The sequence below is a fragment of the Lycorma delicatula genome, chromosome 3 (assembly GCF_047948215.1).
Source record: "Lycorma delicatula isolate Av1 chromosome 3, ASM4794821v1, whole genome shotgun sequence".
Taxonomy (NCBI): Eukaryota; Metazoa; Arthropoda; class Insecta; order Hemiptera; family Fulgoridae; genus Lycorma; species Lycorma delicatula.
In genome coordinates this window covers 22,128,325-22,142,934 of record NC_134457.1, presented here as the reverse complement: position 1 = coordinate 22,142,934, position 14,610 = coordinate 22,128,325, and the positions used below count along the sequence as shown (strand labels likewise).

The 14,610-nt window shown below is 31.6% G+C and overlaps 1 pseudogene; it reads left to right on the top strand.

The window, feature by feature from the left end:
• Window positions 1-163: 163 nt before the first annotated feature.
• LOC142320818 (uncharacterized) lies at window positions 164-1,947 on the top strand (annotated as a pseudogene).
• The last annotated feature ends 12,663 nt before the right edge of the window (window positions 1,948-14,610 follow it).

The window sequence follows — 14,610 nt, the reverse complement described above, 5'->3', positions numbered from 1 at the left end:
ATAGCCACAATCACCATTTTGTGAAATTCACAGCTGAATTTATCAAATGTGTTCAATTTCCTTTGAAATGGAACACAAGTCTGTCATTGGAGGTCAAATGGAACACAAGTCTGTCAAATGGAAGTCTGTCATTGGTACATTTTACCCTTGTGCATTGTAAAGCATGAATATTTTTCTCTTGCTTCTGGGTGATTCTTATTTAGTGGCAGTTATATTAATATATGATAAATATTTATCAAGTTCAATTGGACAGATAAGAGTATTGCGATTAGTGGAGTATTTTTTATCAGCATTGTGTTTCAATCCTTTCTTAGATCATTTCAATGAAACTGAGCACTTAAAAGAGTTGTTAAGATCCTCTGAAAGCCTTTCATTCCTAGAATCTTGGGTTGTCTAACGGGAATACATATATCTGATCAAGAAGCCCTGTGTTTGGAAGCGGTTATACATTACCTTTGCAATGAAAGGCGTATGTGATGGCTGGAAGTAACTGACTGTCTCTTAGCAAGTATGGGTGATTAGCTCTTTGAAGGGTAGCAGTCAGACTATATGACCACCTCAAATTTTGTCTCTGAGGGGCAGTGGTTATGCATTGTAACATTATGTTATCAGTCTTCTTTCATAACCTGGCCAATGACTACATTCTGTAACTCTCTTTTTAGTTTCTAAACATACCACTTGAAGCTGCCTTCACTAACAGCTGTGGAATTTAGGTTAATCTCATTCTGTGTAAGGTAGTTCACTTGTGTTCTATGTTTTTGTGTTGTTTGGACAGCCGATGTTTTGAAGTTTAAAAACTTTTATTTTTCTTTGTGTGCATTTAACATAATTTCTTAATCAGTTTTAATGCCACTTGAAAACAAAAATTAGTTTTAAAAATACAATTAATTGCCTATTATTAGTGATTCCACAATGAAACCACTGTCCTTCAAAGGTGCATTATAATGTATTTGTCAGAATGACTACTAAGTATAGGAATGAAGATGAAATTCTACAGGAACTGTAGAAATGAAGAAATTCCACTACAAAATTTGGATGCTTTGTAGCAAGTCAGCATATTATTTCAAATTAGAAATTTATACTGAAAATGAAATTTATACTAAAATTAGAAATTTTAGAAATAAAAAAGTAGAAACAGATCTAGGGGAAAAGGTAGTCATGAGTCTGACCGAGTCATTACAAGCTAAAAACGTTATTTTCTACATCGATAATTTCTTTCATTGTATAAAAAATTAAAAATTAATCAAATATTTGCTTACGGAACAATTAATCCAAAAAGAAAGCATCCCCGGCTCTTCTTAATGAAAAGTCCATGGATCAGGGAGAGTTCTTAATCAGTGTAAGCTAAAGTGGGATAGCAGTATGCAGGTGGAAGGACAAAAAAAAGTGTCAACATCATGAGTACTGTTAATGATCCTTATGATGTAACTAGTGTAAATAGAAGACTAAAAGATGAAACCAGAAAAGCATTTTCTGCTCCACAAATAGTATACAGCAACATGAATTTTCTAGACAGATTTGACCGATTAAAACATTATTATAAAATAAACAGGAAAAGTAAAAAGTGGTGGCTGCAACTGTTCTTTCACTTGGTATACTACTGTGTAGTATATGCCTTTATTATTCATAAAGAACTTAAAATGCAACAGTATAAAAAGACTTCAGATGCCAAATTTGTAGTCACATTCTTACACCTGACATAGTGAAAGCAAAAAAGTGACTTTACAGTGACAATTCACCAAGCTGCTCATCAGTTAGAAAAAAGCTAAGAGTAAGCATAAATTTACGTTTGGTATCCAGCAACCACCAGCTGCAGCATTTGAATCTGCCATGAAGGGGTTCAGTTTGCAGCACTAAAATAAACCTGTTCGTTCAAGATGGAAATGTGATCTAGCATTGTGTCTCAGGTTGGGGAAAAATTGTTTTGATGATTTTTGTTCTAAATAACAAGTATACATTTTTTTATCTAGGCCATTTCAATTTGCCAAGTTTTTAGATTTATGAAGTTTTTATAATTTATTATATATATATTTATAAAACAATAAATTTTAATATCTTATAAATTAATTACATTATTTGACTACATTATTTCACAATACTATCTATGTGTTATTTTATCTCTGCTTTGTTACACTTATTCATTATTTTTTACTTCAGAAAACTAAAAACGTTCCTTCCTGGGCAATGGTTACACCGTGTAACCACTTGTTAATAAGGCCCTAAACCAAAACTATAATGAAAAATTAATTATTAATTTTATACATTAGTTTTATTATTATTAATTAGCAGGTATTCAAGAATGTATAAAATTTTAAGAACCCCCTGCAGGGGTTTCATTTCCACCATTTATTTGACCATCAAAGAGTTAGAGAAGAAATGGTTTGTGCAAATTTGAATAAGATATTAATTTTTATCCATATAATATAGAACACTTTGTTTTGCATATATTTAATAGTTAATCTTCACATCTTATCTTTTTAGATAGTCTAAACTAACGTACTGAAAAAAAAAAATAGACTAAAAAACTGACTTAAAATCTCAACAAAATGTAAGATAATATTTTTCACTTCTTTTTTATATTTAATTTTCATTATCAGTCCCAATTAAAAACTATTAAGAAGTTATTAACCCTTTTTAGAGTTATTTAAACTCTTAACAATTTAGTGAATTTTTTCATTATTTTTTTTTCAGGTTATTTAACTAATTCATTTTTATTTAATCGACAAAAATGTTACATTTTCCAAGTTATTTAACTATTTTTGAATACATTTGTTTCTGAAAAATTGTACAATTTACCAGTGATTATCATTGAATGAATTAATTATAATTGATGTACTTCTATACATTTAAAGTAACAAAAAGTTATTAAAGTAACACCATTTTAGGTTATTTTAACATAGAAATTAAACTGTATGTATCAGCTGATACATACCATTCACTATCACAGTAAGGTTGCAGCATTACTAATAGTAAAACGTGAAAAATACTATATGTATCATAGTAATAAGATGTAGTGCTCATCAAATACAGATTGAAGAAATATGAATTGCAAAAATGTTTAAATAAATCAGAGATCAAATGAGGTTACTTTTTTTTTTATTAATATTTTCAAAATTATTACTTTATTATGTACTGAGTGTTTATTTTCTAGTTTCGTATATATGCATAATTATTATTTCATTTAAGTACTCAAATTAATTTTAATAATTTATTCAGGTTATTAATTTTCTTCTTTTAAATTTCAACATTTCTCTTTTAAATTTATTAATAAATTTTATAATTTTATGATCTTGCCCAGTATACATCCATGCGAATGGTAATGGTAATGGCCTGGGTGTGGGTCATCATACCAGTACTCCTGAAGTGATTTATACAATTATAATTATAGTTAAAAAACTTCTTTTATTGTTAGAATGAATTTTCTTGAGGTACAGTACCTAACAAACATCAGAAAAATTTGTATATTTTATTCATTAAAACTTAGATGGTTTCACAATACCTGAAATGTTAGTACAGCATCTAGAAAATAAATGTTAATGACTGAAGCTGCATCAAATATTAGTAGTTCTTATTGGTCCATACATAGTTCCATTTTTATCAGATTAGAAACTGTTGGCATTTATTGGTTAAGATAGCCAAAAAAAAATAAAAATAATTAGAGCAAGGAGTGTAAAAATATGACAACTTTTGAAAACCTAGAAATCAAATTACTAAAAAAAAAAAAAATTATTTCAGGTCAATGAAGGGTAAACGGAAAATAAATTTCTCATGAACATTTCTCTTTAATATAATATCAGCTGAATTTACTAATTGCTGCATAATTAGAACTTATTTTTTTGTTAAATACTTATGAAATTTAATTTGAGAAAAAAGGCTATAAGAAATTATTTTAATCAAATCAACTTCAAACTACATAACAATATATCTAATAATAATTAGACCTGATGATGCCTGCTGTGGATATTAAACAGAAATTCCTTGAAAACATTTGTTATTCACAGTGCATATTATACATTCATTAGTCACTGGTGATGTGGAGGTCTAGGAGTTTATTTTTTTTTTTACTAGTAATGTAGCCGTAATATATAAAGCAGTTTGCTAAATGTGAATCTATAGTTAAGAGTTCAAATGTGTTCCACAGGAAGTTTAAATGTAATCCTTTTGAGTGACAGTAACAATCAGTTATAAATGATTGGATATCTGTAAAGGGTGATTGAGGGTGCTTGAAGAAAATGGTTGTTGAACATATCAGGGAGAGTTTTTGCTATGTAGTTCTAAAATATTTGTTAGGAAGGCCAGCTGCGAACTAGCAAAGCCAGTAATGACAGTGCAAAATGTTTTAAGAAATCGCTCAGATATGAGCCCATACAGTTTATAGCTGTTACAGGCTTTGAAGTCTACCGACACTTGATGTGCATGCCGTCTTCACGACCGAAATTTTGCTGCATGAAGATGATCACTTTCTTGATCATATTGTGTTTAATGACAAGCCAGCATTTTATGTACAAAATTACTAATAAATTAACAAAATGCTCAGTGAGTTTATTTTAAAGATTAATTAAATATCTAACAATCTATAATGTATGCGCGCGCGCGTGTGTGTGCATGTGCATGGACACATATGCACACACACACACACATGTGCATTCGTGTAAGATTATAATTGTCCATTCATTATTTGATTTGTATTTATAAGTTAAAAAAGTAATCTTCGTTTTTTAATATAATTCTTTGTACAAGTGTAGAGTATATTTTATTATGATGCAAGTCAATTTACGTACAATCTACTGTTTATTTGTTAATTTGATGATGTTTTTTATTTTTTTTAAAATCTGATACGTATTAGAATTGTTTTTATTCTGTTTACATGTTTAAGTTTAAGATATTTTGTCACTTATTAACATTTTTCCTGCGTTTTAACACTTTTTATTTAAAATTATTTTTATTTGTGATTGTATATGTATGTATATATGTATATTTTTTAATTATACTTTTCCATGATTTATAGTTGTAATAAATGACTATTATTGTACTCGATTGTCTTTGATTATTAATTAATGTAATTTTTTTTATTAATCAGACATCTCTTTTTATACTGCTTACCTTTAATGATAATATTAGTATTTGTCTTTTTACCAGACAGATTAACTCTAATATGAAACATTTATGTTCATGCAGAATTATATTAGCAGCTTTATTTTATTTTTGTTAGTTATACTTATGTCACTCAATCTCTCTATTTCTCCCCTCTTTACCACCATAAGGTGTTACTTCAGAGGATGAATGAGGATGACATGTATGAATGTAAATAAAGTGTAGTCTTGCACAGTCTCAGTTCAACCATTCCTGAGATGTGTGGTTAATTGAAACCCAACCACCAAAGAACACACTGGTATCCATGAACTACATAGTATTCAAATCCGTATAAAAGTAACTGCCTTTATTAGGATTTAAATAATGTTCGTATCTGGGATTTAGAAAATCCCCATGAACTCTTACAATGCTAAAGGGACTCCCCAAAATTAATTTTTTTCTCTGCAATAAATAATTAATTTCTCTGCGATGATGGGTGTTTTATAAAGGATCTTGTGTATCTACCTCTGTTACCTACTGATCTAGCCAATCTGAGGCACAAGATTGAGGTAATTGTTGCTTCCTTTACTTCAGTCATCCAGTTAAAGAATGGGATGAACTACTCTCCCATCGGTTGGATGTGTGATGCAAGACATAAGATGCATACATTGAACACTTGAAAAGAAAAACTGTAAGTAACTTATAAGAGTTACTCTTTCATTTTATTTGTGATTTATTCCTGTAAGTCAAACTTAAAAGATATTAAATAGCTTTAAAATATATATTCTTTTTGTACACTCTGTATTATTATTAGAATACATTGCTACGTACTAATTACTTATCTAATTAGTAATGCATAAAAGATTTAGTGTAAAATTCTCACAAAAAAGTAAAACAAAATCCAAAACTCACTTTGTTCACTTCACTCTAATTTGTTCTTTAAGAACATCCCATCTATATGTAGAGCTGAGAAAAATGTGAACATATTTTCATGATGGCAATATTCTCATGATCTAATACTATGGAGTTTAGCTTTTTCCATATTTTAAACTATCTATTTGGCTATGTAAAAGTCTTCCTTTAGTTTTTAAAAAGCATGCAGTCATCAAAGCATGGAAATCAATATACAGCTGCCTACATTTCACAGGAGAACAACCATGTCCTTGAACTCTCTCACCATTTTCTAACTTCTTAATACCAATCCTTAAAAAATGACCTTTCATTATTATCTATTGGAAAAATAGCATCTTTATTCTGTAGTAAAGACATCCAACTAGTTAAAATTATAAACAAATTCAATTTTCAAACTCTTACTTACATTTCCTGGCCAATAACTAATATCAATAAAAACTTTCATATTAATATACTCCAAAAGAGCATTTAACTGTCCAGATGTGAAGTTATTTTCAGGTAAGCTGTCTCTGTTTCTACTAAAGACAGTGAACAGTTTACAGACTGGAATTATCTGGACACATGAATATGGTTTACTTACAACACTGGTGCTATCAACAGTTTTTACAATAAATCTGTCAAGACTTCCAGCTAGTTAGCAAAGTGCTCTTGTTTTGTTTTTCATCTTTTCCTGTCCTGGACACCAGATTCCTTTCTTGAAGATATCATATAGCTGATATATTATGAAAAAAAAAAAATAGAAAATGTAAAAATCTAGCCGCCTAAATTGAATATTAGATCTCATTAATCAGAGCATTCATTAAGAAAGGACAAAAATTACTGGAAAAAATATGGTTTTTTTAACCCTTTAATATCTAACCCTTTAAAATAAATGTTAATTCTATTCAAGTGTGCATTTTCCACAAAAAAACATAATAAACTGTTTGAGATTTGCTTTCAAAAGAAATTTTTTGATATAAGTACAATAAAATTCATTTATTTTCAAAATAAAAATTAAAAATCAGTGGTGAAATTAGAGTGGCAAAAATAGTTTATTTTTATCTAGATTTATAAATCATTATTTAACTTAGAATATCATAAATTGGTAATTCCAATTTTCATACAAGTTTCTTCCCTATTTTTGAAAAACTTTAAACACGAAAAACTAAATAATTTATTACTGACTTTGCAATCACAAATCCAAGATTTTTTTTATTAATCTTATTAAATTTTCTAACTAAATTTTTTTTTTACATTTCACAGTTTGTGTAAATTTTAAATCTGGTGTTGGACAGCCCAAATTTTTAATTTGGAATTTTTGAGAGCAAGAAAGAGAATTAAAATTATGAATTAATAAACTTATCTTGATGCTATTATTATAAAAATAACTTACTAAAAAAATTAACTTACCTATTTACTACATCCACAGTTATGTATAAGACTACACTTCATTCATACATATCATCTTCATTCATCCTCTAAAGTAATATGTTACAATAGTTCGAAAGACTACGAAGAAATAACTGATGTGGACACTACATGACTTCCTTATACGCCTATTAAATTATATAAACAGATTTCTTTAAAATGAAAAGTACATAAAATTGTATTTCATTAATAACTTCAGATATTTTTACATTTTTTTTTTTTATTGCTGGTATTGAATTATTATTTATTGTAATTTTTTTTACAATCAGAGAAATCAATACATTTAAAAGAAAAAAAAAAGAAAAAAAGAAAAAAAGGAGATGAAGACGGATTTGAATCGATATGCCTTCTTCCTCTAAGTTCCAAATATTTCATTAATTAAATTTTAATTTAGCTACAACTCTGGAACCAATGAAAACATCATATGATATATAGTGCAACTTATGATATATCGTTGAAAAGCTCTCTATGAGGGTTTATTACTGCAGTTAATAAAAAGTCCAAAATCCTCATTTTTGGGCACTTTTAGTTCAGTCGATTGCAATCAAAAGGGAACAGTCCTAAATACAAAATTTCAACATCCTACGGCTAATCGTTTTATAAGGTAAACATAAATATAGGCTTCATTACTGATATCGACTGTCTAAATCGATAGAGCTTACATTCGATTCTAAACCTTGTCTCACGAAACCGTGCAGCAGATGCAAATATGAATCAGCATTTATTAGTATTATCTCAGTAGTTTAAGATGAGTCATTCTGCCACTCCCACGTACAAGTGCAATTATTGCTTTATGCTTACAATAATGTACAGTAAGCTACCAATTGTCCGGCCCTGTGGTATGCCAATGATAACTAAAAATTTTGTGGTCTTTGTTATTGATGTTTAAAAACGATAACATTATCTGTAATGCTTCACACCATTATTCAGTTAAGTGGAAGAAAGTATTTTAGTCTATGTTATCATGTCACTGTACAGTTCGATACATTTTTATAACATTTTATTCAGTGTTATTTTTTTAATTTTAATTTTGTCTGTGTTTTTGTGCCAATCGGGTTTTAAAAATGAGTGATTCTGTCATGAAACATAAACAGAAAAGATCCTAACACACAAACACCTATACACACACAAACATACATACCCTACCTACCTACCTACCTCTATTCACACCTACACCACACCCTCAACCGACCAACACCCCCACCTATACCACCAGCGTTAGTGTCACAGCCGCCATCTTGGATCATCCCTTTTTTCCCTTTTCCCAGGAGCGTTGGTGTTGCGACGGCCATCTTGGTTTTTTCTTTGACAGTTGTACTGCATCACTAGTTCTTCTGGTGACCACCAGGAGTGTTAGTGTCGCAGCCGCCATCTTGGATATTCCCTTTTACCCCGTGAGAAGTTCCTTTTCCCTTTTTTTTGTCTTGACTGAAAAATGAAATATATTATATATGTGTGTATGAATAAAAATTTAGACATACCTCGAGGATGATCCTGGTCGTTGTAGCCGTTGCACCGGGAGGCGTCACCCACTACTCTAGTACCCGGACGTGGCACATTCACAAGGTGGTGACGGGTGCATGTGTGTTCGCGTGCGTTGACGTAGCGACGACGTGTTTTTAACAGTCTGAGTTCTGGCGTTCGACCCAAAAACAGCTGACGATCATGGCCTAAGGTTGAGCATCCTCGTTTGAACAGCCGTTACAGTGGTAGGCGTCACACCCTTCCGACCAATCACATGGCTGGATTCAAAGCGGTTGCGCAACACCACCTAACTGAAAAACGAAGTCCGTTACAATTCAAAAGAAGAAAAAAACCAAATCAGCCCTACATTACCGTATGATGGATTATAGCGTTGTTGTTGTTGCATTTCCACACCACCCAGGAGGTAGAAACCGGGACGCGTTGAGATCTTTTTTTAACGAGTGAAATCTCTCACCTAGAGGCCTACAAAACACTCGTAGAAAATTATGTTGTTTACTTCAAAAATTTACCACGATTAAAAAAAAAAAATAGAGACTTGTATTCTATCATTAATATAACAAAGTGTTTATCGTGTATTTTTTTTGTTGTAAGAAACGACTACTATCGTGTAATTCCAAGAAACAATTACGCTCCCCCCCTCCATAACCTAAAAAAAGGAACTAATTTATTAAACACCATTTGTTACATAACCTGATAGTAGATAAATCTATTACCAGATCACGCAACGGGCCTTGGAACTACTACATATAGCAATTGTAGAAACTATAATTTTTAATTAAAAAAACAAAAAAACAATAGTTAGTACAAATTTGCTGTATGGGGGTTTAAAGTGTTTTTTGTTTTGTGTATAATAAATTGAATGTGTGTTGTACGTGTTATGTGTTGTAGTCATGAAAAGGACTATTTTCCTATACCTCTATCGTCTTCTCATTTTGAATTAAATACCTATTCGAAAACGACATTGTAGGTTTTCCCTACAATCCTCTTGAATATTAATTTTGTCTTATTTGCCACTAGCTGGTCAATCAACCAAAGGAGGAGGCGATGGATATAAAGGAAGAGGGTTCCTTTACCAACGGTTATCTTCACCAACGGTTATGAGAAGACTGTTTAGTACTCCAAAAAAAGAGATTGTCAAACCTGTGGACCCGTGGTCATCGAAATCACCGGGTGTTCGTGCAAATCACTACTTGAATCTAGCCGTAACCGATAAAAGTAAGAGAATTGACAACGTTTACTGAGTGAAAAACGTTAACGATCGGTGGATGATTGGTAAAAAGGAGGTTGTGTTCAAAGGAAATACAATAGTTATCGATAAAAAAAGTTATAATGGCACCGACGGCTTGTATCAGTTGATATTTTTTAATCAACCCTACAATTATACGGAAAAAGATTTACACCACTACAAGAAAATCTTGGAATATACAGAACCGCATAAGAGTCAAAGTACCGGTCGTATAATCTCCAGTAAATCTAACAAGTACAATACTATTATTAAAGAACTGTTTCCTCGGAAGCGATACGCGAGTCAAAACGACAATGAAAGTCCAATACCAGGAACAGGTCTGCTTATGAAGGCGAAGAAAACGGTCAGACCAGATTATGTGTACTGGAACGACCCGAACGAACTTTGCGATAGACTGCGTCTATTGGTGGCATCAAGGCGTGCTGGTCATAATAACGAAATAATTTCAATCATAGAATAACTGCAAGAAAATAGATACATAAAGGAACGGGGTGGTACAGGAAACGTTTTATTTTAAACAGTCTGAAGATGAGTATCGACAAGTTCCGGACGTTCTCGCGTCGGAGGTGCACACGTCACCACCCAACCACCAACCCGAATTGTTGAAACGTTCGACAAAACCGCTCACGGGAATTTCGATATCAAAAAACGACGTTTGTGCAATGTTGGAACGCCTGTTGATGATGACGATGGTACAACATTTGGTTATGTTAACAAAATGTACGTAAAGCAAAGCGATTTGAATAATAAATACTTACCGTCAGTTTCACCGATGGACAACAACGCACTCTTTTTTTCAAAGAAACGATTATGCGACGTCGGTGAACCAACTCAAAAAACAGACGTCGTTACTGTCAACTATTTACGGACAAACCTTTTCGATGAAAAGAAGATAATTAACGCTATAGGATGCGTTATCACTAACGCTGGTATACCTAAGAATAGCTCCGATCTCGCTACAAAGTCCTACGTAGACGATATGGAATTGCAACAACGAAAATTAATCAGTAGTATTATGAACACCAAAACACCTATAAAATCGACCGATCTCGCTACTAAGGGATATGTCGATGAGCATCTATTTATATTTTACAGATTTCTAATAAACTTTGACGTCAAAAGTAACAAACACTTTGATCAAAACAAGCTAATAGAATTATTAAACAATGACAGAATTACGTCCAAGACGAAGGAGGAAAATATGATACGACCTCCAATGTAAGTTGGTGGAAGATTGTAAAAAGGTTCATTGTCAAACCAACATGGCAAGAGTGAGAAGGTCAAAACGTTCTCCTATTCGAAAGGGTAAGGTGAGAAGATGTAAACGAAATGTCAGTCTTAAACGAGGCGGTGGACTGTTAACAAGTCTAACAGCAAGAGCTGGGTAAAAAACACTCAGCGTTATCACTGCCTGCACACAACATTTTTGTTGTAATAAACAAGCATATATTACATTTTCTGTCTGAATTAAAATATTAAAGTTTCACACTATTATACTGCATCTGGCATGAATAGCTGATACACACTACAGTAATTTAAATTATTGAGAATAAACAGACGGCCCTAAGGAACCATAATACATAAGATAAAAACATTTCATCATCCCCTAAAATAGTTAGATTGTTAGTCCCGAGCTTAAACTTGCATTAATGGTGCATATAACAGATACAATGTGATGCACTGTCAGTCGGCTTTCACAGCGAGCATAAACTAGTGCATCTGCTTCAGTCATCAGACATCCACGAGTGAGCCTAGTGTGCCCTACTCACTAACAGCAGATAATAACCTCATCTCAACGGTTAATTCTGCATGAGGAACTCCATGGTGAAACAGGGTTTTTAATTAGGAGAATTTTGTTATTCATGGTAGCATCCCATTCACTTTACCACTCATCATGAACCATCCTCTTCAGGAAACAGACCGTTAGAAGTGACACGATCGGTGAAAGGAGGCTGAAAACAAGCTTCCTTTGCCACACTATCTGCATACTCATTGCCTAAAATTCCTACATGGCTAGAGATCCAGCAGAAGCTCACTGTTGTATTACATCTAGTCATCTGCGAATTAACACAATGAATCTCACAGACAGCAGGATGTCTAGAATACAAGTCATTAATCGCCTGTAGGGCACTCATGGAATCTGAGCAAACAAGAATATGTCAATTTTGGGCTAATTACATGTAAGACCTTCTTAATGGTATACAGTTCTGCAACGAAAACACTGGTAATGTTGGGAAGGCCAAACTTGTGTGTTCTGTTGTCAACAACAAAGCCACAACAGTATTACATTGTACACCTCACTCATGAAGTGTATTTAGGATTCCTCTCCTCCATGCCATGTCATACACCTTTTGTAAATCAAAAAATTCTGCAACCAGCTGTTGGTGACATAAAAATTCATCTTAAATAGCAGCTTCTAGGGCAACTATCAATAGACAACCTACCCTGGTGGAAACCATACTGTTCTGGGGCAATTAGGGCCTTTCTCCCAAGGTATCACTCCAGAGTATGGTTTGCCATTCATTCCATCACCTAGCACAGGAGACTACTAGTCAGGAGAGAGGGCGATAACTTGTGGGGCATGATTTATCTTCTCAGGGTTCAGTATGTAGATAACCAGTACCTCTGATCAAGAATTTGGCAACACCTGGTCAGAGTAAATTTTATTATACATACACAAAAGATGTTGTAGTGCACTATCTGGGAAATGTGATAACATACTGAGTCTGATATTATCATTTCTAGGGGAAGTGTCTGGAGAATTATTCAGGGCATACTTTATTTCATTACAAGAAAAGGGTATGTTTAATTCATTCTGCGAGTCTCAATCACCAACAGGATATTTTCTATCTGCAATTTATCTTTCATTAACTCAAGACACTATGATTGTGTAAGTTAAACTGCCCTAAACGACCTTCCAAATGTGATCCCAATAAATCATGTAAATTATTTGTTTGAAAGATTTTCTATTTAAGTTAACTAGAACAAAATTACCAAGAAACCAACAGAGAAACTTCCTCTACAAAATAAAAAAAAAGAATCATTAAATTAGTGCAGTTGGTAATAGCATAGCTTGAAGATAAATTTAAAAAAATCAAAGGCCAAACTTAGGACTTATATTTTCAAATTTATTAAAAATAATATATAATATGAACTGAAGAAATCTCAAGTGAAAAAATGAAAATGAAAAAAGTATGTGTAATAGAAATAAGAAAACTAGAAGGTTGTGATTTTAATGAAAATATTGAAACGGCATGATGATAGTATAAAATATCAATACCATCAAAAAATGGTAAATTAAACATAGGCATGTAGATTAAATGGAAACAATTAGAGGTATAAATTCATGGATAATATAACTTTTTTCTTATGAAAATATGTTTAGTATAGTTTTTAATATGATTAAAAACAAGAATTAAAAAAATAATACAATTACATGGAAACAAATGATTAAAATTATTTTAATTTTATCTGGATAATGATCCAAATTTTGCCACATTTAAAAAAATTAAATTTATAAAAATATTTTGCATATTCTACACAATATGTATGTTCACCTATCATAGTTATTGATGAGAGGGCATACAAACAATTAGTTTCTAACTTTCATTATTGCATAAAAATGAATAACAATTCAAACAAGACTGATTTACTGCTCAGATTGGTTCAGTCTCTGAAAGTAGTTTGTTTTCACTATGATAGAGAGAAAATCCTTCGAATAAAACACAACAATAACTATCATTCAAAAAAGTATATCTGTAAACAATATGGAACATTTCAATAGATTCTTGAGTAAGTGAAGTAATTTTTGAATTCATATTTTAAGTATTGAAGTAACTTTAGGTAAAAAAGTATGCAAAAAAAAGATTAGTTAAAAACTATTATCTTTGACCAAAGTCAAAGTCTTAAATTAATAAACAAACTTTTTTTAAAAATTAAAAGTAATTTTATAAAGTATAATCTTAATAGTAAACCTTGCATTATAAAACATATATTAAAAATCTACTTTGAGAAAAATCTGAACACTGTTAAAGATAACTGGAAATAAAATAGACACTATTGAAATGAAAAGACACAAGTGGTAATTAAAAGAAGAGAGGGGGCAAAATAAAAAGTAATGCTGTAAAAGAGAAATTTGGGACAAAAAAATATTTATAGAATTAAAAGAGACATGAAACAATGTCAACAGCTGAAGATATCTAATATAAGAAAGATAGAATATTAAAAAAATCCCTTTTGGTACACTGGACAGCACAGGTAGATTTCACCAGTGCTAAGTAGGGGATAAAAAAGATTTCCACCTTAAAGTTAAGAAAAACTTCAAATTTACCTAGTACAACAATTATTGCATGTGAAAAAAGTTTCACATGTTTAGTATACGACAAGCCCTATCTTCTTACATTCCAGCAGCATTTTGGTCATCCCTTGCCATAAGGGTTGGTCATATCAAAAATTGTTTCAGACAAAAGTTCCAGGTAATGTTTAGA